The sequence below is a fragment of the Melospiza melodia genome, unplaced genomic scaffold, assembly GCF_035770615.1.
Source record: "Melospiza melodia melodia isolate bMelMel2 unplaced genomic scaffold, bMelMel2.pri scaffold_28, whole genome shotgun sequence".
Lineage (NCBI taxonomy): Eukaryota > Metazoa > Chordata > Aves > Passeriformes > Passerellidae > Melospiza > Melospiza melodia.
The window spans coordinates 5544929-5559677 of record NW_026948600.1 but is presented as its reverse complement, the minus strand read 5'-3'; the positions used below and the strand labels follow the sequence as shown (position 1 = coordinate 5559677).

Sequence of the window (14749 nt, the reverse complement as noted above, 5' to 3'; positions counted from 1 at the left end):
ATACCCAGAGGGAGGAAAAGAGAGAAATGGGATGAAGAGCTCTCCTGTGCAGAGCCAAGGTCCAAGGGCAGCCCCTGCAGTGGGAACCACAACTCAGCAGGTTTGTGTCTTTTGGGCTCAGGGCCTGGTGACGCTCAGAGGCACAGAAAGATTCCTTGCCAACAAACACAAGTTGAACATTTGAACAGTTTAATAACCATCACAGCTCTTACCTCAGCTCTCTGGGATGTCCCAGAAGCCTCTGACATGTCCCCCATCCCCGAGGGATTTCTCTACAGGAACAGTTTTAGACAGAGACAAAAGATTTGATAGATATAAATGCACTTTAGATTATGTTTATGACATATTTATTTGAACTTTGGAAATATTGGGCAACTTCTTGCAGCTCAAAGCATTAAACCAGTCTGTTGAGAGGTACATGAATGACCAGAGAGGACCTAGAGGAGCAAATCTGTGAGCAGCAGGAAGTACATAGATGCACCAAGCCTCGAAGAAGAGATGTTTTGACATGGCCATTTAAACAGAAGAGCTAGAAAAAACTGATGGAAAAGGGAGTTTAAATAATAAACTGAATAGTGGTGACAAAAGTAGAGGGGAAGATCAGTATTTCTTCTCCAGGCAACAGCACACTTGCAGAAAATTCCTGTTCCTGATGGGAAAACTTTGTAATTTCTTACAAGGACTCAAATTACCCAGATAATAAAAATGTGATTGTATGTTATGAAACTAAGAGTCGATAACACCTATGCACCTTTCCAGGCAGATGTCAGTTGTGTGTCCAAGAGCAGGCAGTGCCACTTGTGCCCTGAGGTGCCCAGCTGGGATTGGATCTCTCCCAGAGCACCTGAGGGAGAGCAGAGCACTTTGCAAGCTGCAGGTCCCTGACAGCCCCACAGGGCTCCCGTCCCATCAACATCTGCTCTGCTCCAGTCTGAAACAGGGCCCAGCATGGTGCTGGGATCATCAGAGAGCTGAGGTGTGTGCTGGAATTCAATGTCCTCCTCATCCTGCAGCGGCCCTGCATTTCCCTCTTGCAGCCTTGGTCTCCAGCACAGCCATGGAGGCTCTTTGGGCTCTGGACTGTTCCTGCAGCCCCCAAGGGCAGCTGAGCTCTGCCTTTGGCACAGTCAGGCCTGGCCAGCGCAGGCCATGCTCAGCAATTGCTTGTGTGTGCCTGGCCTTGCTGTCAGCCCCGGCAGCGGCTGCGTGGCCCCTTTGTGGCCCTGTGCTGGCCCAGCCATGGTGGCCCAGCCCCTGTGCAGGCCCAGCCCAGGCCAGGAGCATTGCAGCTGGGAACGGCCCCTGTGCCGTGGTGCCCACAGCAGCCTTGGGGCTCTGTGCCCCATGGCCTCCCTGCTGGGCAGCCTCTGCCAGCTCCTGCAGAGCCTGTGGTACCAGTGGGGCTGCACAGACAGCCCTGCCCTGGGCTCTGCCGGCCTCTGGGCCAGCAGAGAGGCAGCCAGGCCTGGCCATGGCTGGGAACAGGACCTGAGCCCCGCAGGAGGATGGAGCTGGGCCACAGCCAAACTCAGCCCAGGCCAAAGCTGGGCTCAGCAGCCAGGGCTGCCAATGCATGGGCACAGAGGCTGGTGCTGGCAAATGCCCTGGGCCCCCTCCCTGCTCTGTCCATGCCACTAAGGACACAGAGAGCCTCCTCTCTGGGCCACTTGCCTGTTTGCAATGCCTTGCACAGGTGCTGGTCCTGCCCCACAAGGCCTGGCCTGAGTCCTGCCCCTGCACGCTCAGCCAGGCTCAGATGGACACTGATGGTTTCTGGGCCCGGCTCCCTGAGCCCAGCCCAGCTCTCTGCAAGCTCTGCCAGCTGCCCTGAGCTCTGGGCAGCACCAAGGGCCTCTCCCCAGCCCAGCCCAGCCGGCTCTGGCCCCACAGCTCTGCTCAGGCCAGGCTGCTCTGGGTACTGGCCCACGGCCTCAGCCCCTGGCAAGGGCACAGCAGCAGCTGCAGCTGCCACAGGACTCAGCCCCAGCCATGGGGGAAGGTGCTGGGCCAAGGCCAAAGGAGGCTCCCTGGCTGCCCTGCTCCCTTCTGCCTGAGGTGCTGAGAGCTCTGCAGCCCCTGCTGCCATCCCATCTGCCCAGGGCAGCACAAGAGCCCCGTCCTTGGGGCCCTCAAGAGCTGCTCCTGCTCCAGGCCCAGGGCCCATGCCGAAGCTGGGCCTGCCAAAAAGCTGTGCCCATTTCTGTTCATTGCTGTTCTGATGGCTATGGATTCTCAGCCACTTGGAGGTTGATGATGAATTTTATTTCTCCAGAGGCCTCTTTTTTCTTGAGGTCTTCCGTTCAGAAATTCAATGTAAAATGCTAATAAATATTTGTTCCAAACACACCTGAACAAGAAATGCCCTTGGGAATAATAAAAGTGTTTTTTGGTTAATTAGGCAGATTTTAGAAGTCTATTTAATGTGAATATACTGTATTTAAAACAATGCAGAGAGAATTGTTTTTTCCTGTTTTCTTATTTTGCTCATAGATTGATATCAGCAACGTCCAATTGATATTGACCCCCAGCACCTCTTCATGCAGTTTGAACAGATATGAAAATCCAGACCCTTCATGGCTGACAATCAATCACACTTTGTCTCTATCTCCTCCCCATCATTTCCCTCATCCAACCCCTGGCACTCAGAGCAGCTGAGGAATGGAGTCACATCCAGGGGTGTCCCCAGGGCTCAGAACTAGGGCTAGGTCAGTTCAATCTCTTTATTGCTGATCTGGATGAGGCCATCGAGAATACCCTCAGTCAGTTCCCAGGTGAGCCCAAGCTGGGTGGGAGTGTGGCTGTGCTGGAGGGCAGGAAGCTCTGCAGATAGATCTGGACAGGATGGAGCCATGGGCCCAGGACAATTGGATGAGGTTCACCACAGCCAAGGGCCGGGTACTACCCTGGGCTTACAACCACCCCAAATCCCTGGCCCTACCCTGCCCCTGATCCCCACAGCCTGTCCAGTTTCCTTCATCCCTGCATTGCCAGGGACTTTGGACTTTGTAGGATAAGGGAGCTCTGCTCTGGCTATGGAGGGAGGTCCAAGTGCTACCACTGGAGTGGGAACCACAACTCATCACGTTTGTGTCTTTTGGGGGATTTGGAACTGGTGACACTTTGAGGCACAGTATTACCGCGCCTGTGTGGGTCGCAGCTGGTGAGAGAGACCGTGAATGTTGTTTCTTGAATCAGAAGGCTAATTTATTAAGATATTATATATGATACATTGTGACTATACTAAGTAGAATATAGAGAAAGGTTTGCAGAGCAGCTAGGCTAGGCTAAGAATAGATAGCAAAGAAAATGTATAACAAAGTTGTGGCCAAGGACTCAGTCCTGTAGCTTGCACTGGTGATTGGCCCTTAATTATAAACATAGGAAATGAGCCAATCAATGTGTCCCTGTTGCATTCCCCAGCAGATGATAATAATTGTTTACCTTTTCTTCTGAAGCCTCTGGCCTCCAGAAGACGCAGAAATCCAAAAGAAAGGATTTCTGTGGAGAAATGTCTGCGACATCTCACCTTTCTAAATTGTATAAAATAAAAGAAAAATGCTGGTGTGGAATGAAAGGAAATTTCTTCACCTATAAAATATAGAAGACTAATAAATCACTAAAACAATCCTGCAATATAAGAAAATTGCAAAATACAATGCAAAGAGAATTCAAGTCCATGCAGCTGAGTTTCAGGAACAGTCCATCAGCTGAAGTTGTTTCTTTTGGACATCTGAGAGTCCTTTTTGTCCTGAAACAGCATAACACAATTCTAAACAATTTAAAACAATTTAAAACAATTTGAACAATTTTGGAATGTTCTTTCTGGCCCTTCAATGCTTCAGCGCTTCAGAGCTGCTGCCCGCTATTTTCAATCTTTTTTATTTAATTTTTAATATTTTTTTTTTTTAATCGAAAAGCAAAAGAGCAGTAGCCGAGCAGAGCAGTGCCAGAGAAGGAAAGGCCCTGGGGGCCCTGGCCCATGCTGGACCAGGAACCCCAAAACTGGCTCACAAAGGGGCACCAGGTCCAGTAGAACAAACCAGAGTCCCCAAAAACATCAGGAGGCCATGCAGTGGGCCCAGCCTAGGAATTTTTTGAGCCCAACAGCCCAGGCCAAACCATAAAGCAGGCTCTGAATTTCCACAGGCCTGAACCCTGCTGCCAGCACAATGGCAGCACGGGTAGTGAGACCTGTGGGATCTCAGCACCTCAGGATGAGGGTGCAGAGCAACCAAGACCACCCTTGGGGGGCTCGGGAGTCCTGGAATGTTGCCAGAAGTGTCTGGTGGCTGGACTTTGATCCTACACAGGAGATAACATCTGTATGAGGACTGGGAGGATTTCACTGGGGTGAATGGTGAAGGGATAAGTTAGTTAGAGTATAATACACAGGGTTTAGGATTTCTGTACAGGGGGGTCTAGAGAAGTAAGATGGAGGAATTGGGGCGTGTCCTGTCCTTCTTCTTCTTCTTCTTGGCCTCCATCTTCTGTGGTGATGGTGGCACTTTGGGATTGGTCTTTACTAAAAGTGCACCGGTTAATAAGAATAGAAGGTATTGGAGAAAAATTGTAAATATTGTACACGTAACTTCGAGTATAAAGATAAGTGACCGCCCCAGAGGCTGGGGAGTGTGCCCATGGCTGACTTGCTGTGCAGACCTCTGTCGGGCTGAAAGAAAATCTTTTAGATAAACAATTAATAAACACTGAGACCGAAACAAGATCAGAAGTCTCTCCTCGTCCTTTGAAGCGCCGGGCTGTCCAAGGCCACTCTGGGCCTTTCCAGGCCACCTAAACAGCCGAGAAACCGACAGAGACCCTTCCTTTCCCCAAAACCACTGAGGCATGCCAGCAGCAGGGAAATAGAAACATTCCCCAGAAATCCCATCTGGGGTCTGGAAATGTTTGTTTCCCACAGCAACACAGCACCACCCCCACCGGGCTGGGGACCAAAGGCAGAACTTTTGGCAGCCCCCTCCCCCTCGCCCCTAGGGCACAAGAGGGGCGGCAGAGATGGCAGCCTCCATGGGACAGCAACCGAAACACCACCCCCTAAACCACCGAGCTTGAAAGCCGGCTGCCGGGCTGCGCCTGCACTCAGCTGCTGAGCCACGCCTCCTCCACGGAAGGAGAGGCTGGCTGCTGAAGCTGCTGCCGCAAGGGCAAACGGCCCGGGACAGTCCGAGCTCGGACAAGCCGCCGGTGCCACGGCAGTCTCTGACAACGGCAAAGCCGCTGGGACGTCCGGTGGAAGCAGCGGGGGGGAAGCCGGAACTGGGGAGGGAATCATGCTGATCGTGGGATCCGCTGCAGGCTGCTCCGAGGGTCCCGCAGGTTCAGCGCCGTTTTCTGCTGCTGACTCTGGGACTGTCTCGGCTTGAGGCGGTGGGGACGCGTGGGAACACGCCGTCGCCGCATCCCCCGGCCCTGAAAGCAGTGGCAGGAACGGCACGGGCCCGGCGCCGTCCCCCGCCGCTGACTCCGGGGCCTGCTGCGGAGGCGCTGTCGCAGTCTCCGTTGCAGCGCAAACAGGCAGCAGCGGAGCCGGGAGAAGCGGCGGAGCATCGCTGTTGCTTAGCAACAGGTCAATCGCCGAAAGTGCTGTCTCTTCTGCCTTCTCCAACACAGGCCCTGGCGGGGGCGGGGAGGCCAGTGAAACCGCGGGCGGGACCTCCTGGAGTGACGGCTCTGGCAGGGGCGTGGAGGAAACCTCAGAGACCGGTGCCGCCTCCATGTGTGAAGGAGGTGGAGTCTGAGAGGCTGGCGCTGGCTTGAGCAGCCACTCCCATCCCCACGGAGAGAGAGAAGGGGGGAAAGGAGAAAACTCCATCTGAGCATGCTCCGGAGCAAGAGTAAAAAAAACTTCTTCGCACCGCGAAGTTTCAGCCCCCCCCACCGCGAAGCGCGGTGGGGGGGAACCCAAAGTCATCACCCACCGGCTGTTCTGCCAAGGGGGGTGGAAACGGAGATTGTCCATAACAGTTAGAGATCCATTGGAAAAGAGCTGCTCTGCAACTCAAAACTGGGAAAAGCTTTATAAATGCTGGGTAGATAGAAGGCAACACGCATCCCTGACTGTAGACGCACTGGATAATCGAGTCCATGCACTCCCAGACAAAAACATCCAAAGCGTACAGGACATCAGTAAAAAACCCAAAAAGCTTTGCGCATCTAAAGAATTTATAGACATCTGTTTTTGACAAAAAGCAACCATCTTCTCTGCACCAATATTTCCAGAGGGCAATAAGCTTCTCCTCTTAAGGGGAGAATTGAATCTCTTCTGGCAAGTCATGTGTCTGCCATACGAACAGCCACAAGCTACAAAGGGCTGGTTCATCAGGGATAGAAAAGTGAACAGTACCTTTTTAAAAGTCCAGCTTGCTCTGGCCAGCTCCACAGGTCTGCTGCTCTTTTCCATCATCTTTCCTGAAGGTTTTCCAGAAGAAGGTTCTGTTGTGGTCAGCCTTGGTTGTGAACTCTGTCCAAATCAGGATCTTCAGTTCTTCAGCTCCTGGCTTGAATCCACTTTTGTGGTCGCTTCAAAGCAACCATCAAATGCTACACATACAGGATTTTTACCTAGTACAGCAATTTTGCTCCTCTGGTCTTATCAGATTAATCTTTGCTCTTATACGAGGGGTCACCAGATATTACTGCGCCTGTGTGGGTCATAGCTGGTGAGAGAGATGGTGAATCTTTTTTCTTGAATCAGAAGGCTTATTTATTAAGATATTATATATGATACATTATGACTATACTAAGTAGAATATAGAGAGAGGTTTGCAGAGCAGCTAGGCTAGGCTAAGAATAGACAGCAAAGAAAATGTATAACAAAGTTGTGGCCAAGGACTCAGTCCCGTAGCTTGCACTGGTGATTGGCCCTTAATTACAAACATAGGAAATGAGCCAATCAAGGTGTCCCTGTTGCATTCCCCAGCAGATGATAATAATTGTTTACCTTGTCTTCTGAAGCCTCTGGCCTCCAGAAGACGCAGAAATCCAAAAGAAAGGATTTCTGTGGAGAAATGTCTGCGACAGCACAGAAAATTTCTCTTCATGGCAAACAGGCCCCATTTGAACAGGACACCATTGCATAACAATCACAATCCTCCCTCAGATATGTGCAATGTTCCAGCAGCATCTGATGACTCCACCATTCACAGGTGATTTCCAGACTAAAATTAATTTCAGACAAAAGAACAATTAAGTTCTTCTATCAGGATGCTCATCCTGGAGTGGGTGCAAAACAGCTCCAACAATTCCTGATTTGCCAAGCTGTCAGTGGTGGATGGAGATGGGAAGTCAGGCTGCTTTTAGTGTTGAGGAAATGCTGAAAGCATCCTGACTCATTTCATCTCCTCATGCCCTGGCTGATGTCTCCTCTTTCCCCTTCCACCCATTGGCTTTTGTCTCCCACCAGGCCCCCTGTGAAGAGCCTGGCTCTGTGTACTCCATCCCCTCCTCACTGGCACTGCCAGGCTGGGATGAGGAGCCCCTCAGCCTTCCCTGCTCCAGCCTGGACAAGCCCAGCTCCCTCAGCCTCTGCTCACTGCCCAAGGGCTCCAGCCCCACCTTGGAGGCCCTTCCCAGACTCTGCTCCAGCTGCCAGACATCTTTCCTGCCCTGGGGAACCCAAACCAGGCCACAGTGACCTGGATAATCTTCGTCCTTGATGACCTGGTCACACAGCCCTGGCCCCTTGTCCCCATGTCAGGCTCTGGGGTGGATCCTGTGGAACATCCTTTGGTGGAGGCTGTGGCTCCAGGTGGGCCGGGGGGATCCCAGGGGACCGGGACCCTGCTGGGCATGAACAGCATTGGACTTGTTGGGAGAAACTGTGAGGGGGAGCTGGGGCAGAGTGACCAACCCAGTGACCTGACACAGCCCTGCTGGGATGTCACACAGGCCATCTGGGATGTCACAGCCTGCTCTGTGATGTCACAGCCCATTCTCTAATGTCACACAGCTGGTCTCTGATGTTACAGCCAAATCTGTGATGTCACAGTCGGCTCTGGAATGTCAGACCTCTGCCCTGTCACAGCTGGCTCTGTGATGTCACAGAGGCAGTATATGATGTCATAGCTGCTCAAACACCTTACCTAACCCACTCTGTGATGTCATAGCCTCATCTGTGACCTCATGTTACCAGATGATATATTGTCTACACCAGGTGAGTTGACACCTGGAGCTTGTTCTCCAAAGCCCCAGGCCTATGGAAACCACACAATGCCCATTGTGTGAGAAGGGAACTGGAAATTCACCAGCTTTAGTGTCCTGCCAGCTCAGCCAGGGCCACTGGAACATTGGGGTCCACGACCACCAGGGACCACCAGAGAGACCCCCAGGAGAACAGGGGAGGGGAAATACATTAATGATTTGGGGAAAATGATTATCAGATGTATATTTAGTCTGGGACAATCAATGAATATGTATGCAAAATACAGAATATAAACAGAAATTTTCCTGCTCTCAGCCTGCAGGGCTTTGGGAGGAGCTGTCCCCCGGTGCATCCCCCTGAATAAATAATGCTGCTTTTTATTGCTGCGTTGGTGTGAAGGAGTTTTCTATTTTACTGAGTTTTTGGTAACACTCCAACTGCCAAGAAAAGCTCTGCCTGCTACTGCTGTTCACAAACAGAGAAGGGCTGGTGGCAGATGTGGGGCACTGGGGCACAGTGACCATGAAATAATCAAGTTTTCAATATTCTGTGAAAGATGGAGGGACAGCAACAAAACTTCTACACTGGAATTAGGAAGGGCAGACTTTGGCCTATTTAGGATGCAGATTTGGGGAGTACTGAATCAGGCACTGATTTTTTTTAAGGAAAACATCCCTTGAAAACAAAGGGGTCCAGGAAGGATGGACACATTTCAAGGAAGTAATCTTAAGGGGGAAGGAGCAGCCTGTCCCAGTGTGGCAAAATATGAGCTAGTGAGGAAAATGACTGGCCTGGCTGGCCATGGAGATTTTGTGGGAACTCAAAGGTTACAAGAGGCCCATCAACTTTGGACAGAAGGTCAAGCAGCTTAGGAAATGTTTAAGGAGGTTGTGAAGTCGTGCAGAAAAAAAGTAAAGAGGTGAAAGCTCAATGAGAGTTTAACCTGACCACTTCCGTGAAAAAAAATAGACAATGTTTCCACAATTAATTTATTAGAAAAACATGGGATAAGGAGAACCTCTACTCTTTATTGGATGCAGTGGAGAATATAGTAACTAAAGATAAGGAGAAGGCACAGCTACTGAACATCTTGTTTCTCTCAATTTTCAATATTAGGACAGGCTGTCCTCAGGACAAGTGCTCTCCTGAGCTGGTTGATGGACACAGGGAGCAGAACAGCCCCTGGAATCCAGGAGGAAGCAGCTGGTGTCCTGCTGAGCCACTCAGATGCTCACAGGTGTGTGGGATCAGATGGGATCCATCCTAGGGGGATCAGGGAGCTGGTGGATGAGCTCCCCAAGCTGCTCTCCATCATTTCCCATCAGTGCTGGCTCAGCAGGGAGGTCCCAGAGGACTGGAGGTGCCAGTGTGAGCCCATCCCCAAGAAGGACTGGAAAGAGGATCTGGGGAACTCCAGGCCTGTCAGCCTGACCTGGGTGCCCAGCAAGGTTATGGTACAGATCACCTTGAGTGCCATCACAGGGCACCCACAGGATGGCCGAGGGATCAGAGCCAGCCAGCGTGGATTCCAGTGTCTGCATGGAATGGTCTGGATGAGGGGATTGTGTCCAACATCAGCAAATCTGCAGATGACACCAAACTGGGTGTGAGTTTGGATCTGATGGAGGATGGAGGTAGGAGGGCTCTGCACAGGGCCCTGGACAGGCTGGATCCAGGTGTGGTTAACAGGGATGTGTGATCCAACTAGGTCAGGTTTAAAAAGTCCAAGTGCCGGGTCCTGCAATTTGGCCACAACAACACCTGCAGCAGTACAGGCTGGGGACAGAGTGGCTGGAGAGCAGCCAGGCAGAAAGGGACCTGCAGGGACTGATGGACAGCAGGCTGGACATGAGGCAGCAGTGTGCCCAGGTGGCCAAGAAGGCCAATGACTCCTGGGCTGGATCAGGAATGGTGTGGCCAGCAGGAACAGGGCAGGGATTCTTCCCCTGTGCTGGGCACTGGTTGGGCAGCACCTTGAGTGCTGTGTCCAGTTGTCGCCCCCCAATTTAGGAAGGATGTGGAGACGCTGGAGTGTGTCCAAAGAAGGGCAACAAGGCTGGTGAGGGGCCTGCAGCAGAAGAGCTGTGAGGAGTGGCTGAGGGAGCTGGGGTTGTTTATCTTGGAGAAGAGGAAGCTCAGGGGAGACAAGGTGGTGCCAGGGCACAGGTTGGACTGTATGATCTCAAAGGCCTTATCCGGCCTTGCTGACTCTAGGGTTCTCTGAAACCACCCTTGGAGCAGCTGCTTGATGAGTCCTGGGCCTCCTCTTCAGAAGCTCGAGCAGCCCAGGTTCCTCAGCTTCTCCTGCCAGCCCCAAAGCCCATCCTGTCAGTCCTGCAGAGCCTCTGCAGCTCCTCCTGACTGCCCAGAACAGGGAGCCCCAGAGGCAGACACAGCAGCCCAGATGTGCCCCCATGGCCTGGGGTGCCTCTGGCAAGGGAGCACCACGCGGCACTGCAGGAGCCTGCAGAAAATTCCTGCAGCACTTGTAGGATGATCCTGCTCCTCCAGGGACGTTGCCATGGTGCCAAGTCAGGAACTGCAATGGAGAGTGGGGCCAGAGAGGAAAGGGCAAACAGGGATGGGGTCTTTTCAGGGCAGGGAACAGGGGTGGGCAAGAGGAAGAAATTTGTACAAGCAAAGAGTACAGAAAGCAAAGGTGAAGCAAGGGAAATGCTCAGGGCAGTTTTGGGGTGGCTGCCAGGCAGCTCTGGCTCTGAGCAACAGTGTCTGCAGTGGGACAGGAAACTCCCAGCTGATGGGTGTGGGGGCCTGAGTTAACTTATGTATTGTAAATATATGTATGGCAGTTAAAGATCTCTCTATTGTATTCGTGACCCTGCCCTGATTCTGGTTATTGTAAATGGGCTGCAGCTGTGATGTCCTTGATTGGGCAGCAGCTGTAGCCCATGGAGGTAGCTGAGATAAAAGGGGGCGGGGTGGTCAGGGAGAGCCTGGGAGAGGAGCCCTGACCGAGAAGCAACAACACCACTGCTGTGAAGATCTGCCGTGAGAAAACCATCGAGAGAAGGTATGGGACTCAGGAAATATAATTATACAATAATATGAGAGCTGGGACTACAGAAGAAAAGACAGCCGAGAGCTATGGCAGTCTGAGAGCTGGGACAGATATGTGTATGGCAGCCTGAGAGTTGGGACAGATATGTGTATTGTAGTTGTAGGGTTGCTAGAAGTAAAAGAGAAAAAAGAAAAAAAGAGAAAAAAAAGAAAAAAAGAAAAAAAGAAAAAAAAAAAAAGAAAAAAAAAAAAAAAGGAGGATATGTATATATTCTATGTATGAGCTGTGGCAGCCAGAGAGCTGGGACTAGACAGCTGCGAGCTGTGGCAGCCTGAGAGCTGGGACAGATATGTATATTGTAATTGTAAAATTGGTAAAAGTAAAGGGGGAAATGTGGGGGCCTGAGTTAACTTATGTATTGTAAGTATATGTATGGCAGTTAAAGATCTCTCTATTGTATTAGTGACCCTGCCCTGATTCTGGTTATTGTAAATGGGCTGCAGCTGTGATGTCCTTGATTGGGCAGCAGCTGTAGCCCATGGAGGTAGCTGAGATAAAAGGGGGCGGGGTGGTCAGGGAGAGCCTGGGAGAGGAGCCCTGACCGAGAAGCAACAACACCACTGCTGTGAAGATCTGCCGTGAGAAAACCATCGAGAGAAGGTATGGACTCAGGAAATATAATTATACAACAATATGAATACAACAGATGGGAACAAACTTTCTGGCTGACTGCAGAGGCCAGGACAAAGCTGAGTGCTTTCCCTGGTGTGCCCCAGCCCTTGCTGGCCCCAAGGGCTGAGGGCATTTGTGCTCCCTCAGGTTCATGTCCCCACAGCAACAGCATGGGGGTGCTCCCCCTGCTCTGTGCAATGCAAACAGGGGCTGCTGAGCCAGTGCTTCCGTGTCTGTGCCTGCAAGGATGGGGCACCTGTGTGAGCTGGGGGAGAGGCCAGGGCTGCAGAGGGGGGATGTTGTTGGCAGCTCCATCAGGACGCTCTGGGATACTGCCCTGGGCTGTCCAGCGCACTGGAGATGGATCAGCCCCTGCTCTGCTGCTCCTTCCCATCTGCCCCAGGGCCCTTGCAGAGCCCCAGCCATGCTGTTTGCCCCCAGCCTGCCCACGGCCAGCCTGGGGCTTCTCACGGGGCTTTTCTGTGCTGAGCATTGGCCTGGGTGTGTTCTTGAGAGAGCCTGGGCAAGGAGCCTGGAGCCCCCAGGCCCTGGCCTGAGGCGTCAGCGCTGCCCCAGCAGTGCCCAGGGCCTGTCCCTGCTGCAGCCCCAGCACTGCCACCCCCAGGGCTGTGCCCGGCCCCGAGAGCACTCAGGCCCTACAGCAACACCAGGGCCACCAGGGCAGCGGGGCAGGGCCACGGCAGCAGCACTGGCAACACCAAGTGCTGCTGCTGCTGCTGGGCAAAGCTGCTGGGGAAGCCCTGATCAGCCCCCAGATCTGCACAGAGACATTGCTGCTGCAGCTCCAGAGAAGGCAACAAAAGGCCATCTCTGCAGAAAACTTTGCTGGGAGATCCTTTAGTTCGTTTAAAGGAAGCAAGGGTATAGCCCCTCATTGACACAGTCTGTGACCATAGGGATGGTAGAGAGAAACAAAATGGGAAATGGCATAAAATGATACCTTTCTTTGTGGACAAGATTAAAAAAGTAAATAAAAGAAAAAAACCACAACCAAATGAACAAAAAGTATAAAAAATTACTTTTATTACAAATGATTGGCAGAAATAGGCCACCTCTTTAATATTTCCAAAACCATCCAGTCAGCAGTCTCCTCACAGCAGCCTTGAGCTCCTGATTGGTCAGGCTGTAGATGAGGGGGTTCAGGACTGGAGGCACCACTGAGTACAGAACTGACAGGGCCAGATCCAGGGATGGGGAGGACATGGAGGGGGGCTTCAGGTAGGCAAAAAACCCAGTGCTGAGAAACAGGGAGACCACAGCCAGGTGAGGGAGGCAGGTGGAAACGGCTTTGTGCCTTCCCTGCTCAGAGGGGATCCTCAGCACAGCCCTGAAAATCTGCACATAGGAGAAAATAATGAACACAAACAACCAAATAGTAAAGAAATGGAAAACACAATGAGCCAAAATTCCCTGAGGTAGGATTTTGAGCAGGAGAGTTTGAGGATCTGCGGGATTTCACAGAAGAACTGGCCCAGGGCATTGCCATGGCACAGGTGCAGGGAAAATGTATTGGCTGTGTGTATCAGTGAATATAGAAAGGCACTGGCCCAGGCAGCTGCTGCCATGTGGGCACAAGCTCTGCTGCCCAGGAGGGTCCCGTAGTGCAGGGGTTTGCAGATGGACACATAGCGCTCATAGCACATGATGGTCAGGAGGGAATGCTCTGATCCAATGAAGAACATAAAGAAAAAGAGCTGAGCAGCACATCCAGTGTAGGAGATGTCCCTGGTGTCCCAGAGGGAATTGTGCATGGCTTTGGGGACAGTGGTGCAGATGGAGCCCAGGTCGCTGAGGGCCAGGTTGAGCAGGAAGAAAAACATGGGCGTGTGCAGGTGGTGGCCACAGGCTATGGCGCTGATGATGAGGCCGTTGCCCAGGAGGGCAGCCAGGGAGATGCCCAGCAAGAGGCAGAAGTGCAGGAGCTGCAGCTGCCGTGTGTCTGCCAATGCCAGCAGGAGGAATGCCTGATGGAGCTGCTGTTGGACATTTGCTGTGTCTTGGCATGGGGATCTGTAAGAAAAGTAATCACGGAATAGTTGGGTTTGGAGAGGACTTTAAATATCCCAGCACAGCCTGGGGGAACTTTCCCCCCTCTCCCTGCTCAGGGTGCTGCTGCCCGGAGCTGTCCCTGCCAGCAGCTGCTTCCCTGTGCCCAGGGCTGGGCCCTGCCAGTGCTGCCAGAGCCCAGCCCAGCCCTGGGGGCTCAGCTCTGCCCTGCAGACCCCTCCCAGCTCTGGCACTGCCCAGGGGCAGCTCTGGCTCTGCAAGCTCTGATGGCAACATCACAGGAACCCTGAGGAGACTGGGAAAGCAACACTAATGCTGCCTCTAAGGGGCCCTGCAAGGATTTCTGTCACTGCCTGGTTTATTAACATCTGAGAGAATTTTGGGGGTTTTTTTGGGGTTTTTTTCTCAACCTGAACTGAGAGATGAATATCTATGTGCACTTTCCTATCCAGGCAACCCAGAACAGTATATTCAAAAAGCAGGAAATTCCCTTTCATGCAGCCCCTGCCTTACTGTGCTCCCTGTATAATCTATTTCTTCTGACATTAAATGCCATCCTGGAAGCAGTCCTGAACAATGCAGCATCCTCCCCAAAAAGGAGAACACTTCCAAGCCTGACCAGCTGTCTCCTCCCACCCAGTCCTTGTTCCCCAGTGCTGGGAGCAGCTGCCAGGGCTGGCTGAGAGCTGTCCCTGGCAGGCAGCAGAGTCCCTGCCCCAGCACAGTGCCCGGGGCTGCAGGACCCTGCTCTGCAGGACAGCCCTGGGCACCCCTGGCTGCTCTGCACAAGAGACAATCAGAGAATGTACTCACAGAGTCTGTAGGCATTGGGATGTTCCAGCTTTAGGAGATGGCTCCAGGAGCTGCAGCTG

At 52.3% G+C, this 14749-nt stretch overlaps 1 pseudogene; it reads right to left on the bottom strand.

Moving 5' to 3' along the window:
- Nucleotides 1–5286: 5286 nt before the first annotated feature.
- On the bottom strand, nucleotides 5287–13477 carry LOC134433864 (olfactory receptor 14A16-like; annotated as a pseudogene).
- Nucleotides 13478–14749: the final 1272 nt, after the last annotated feature.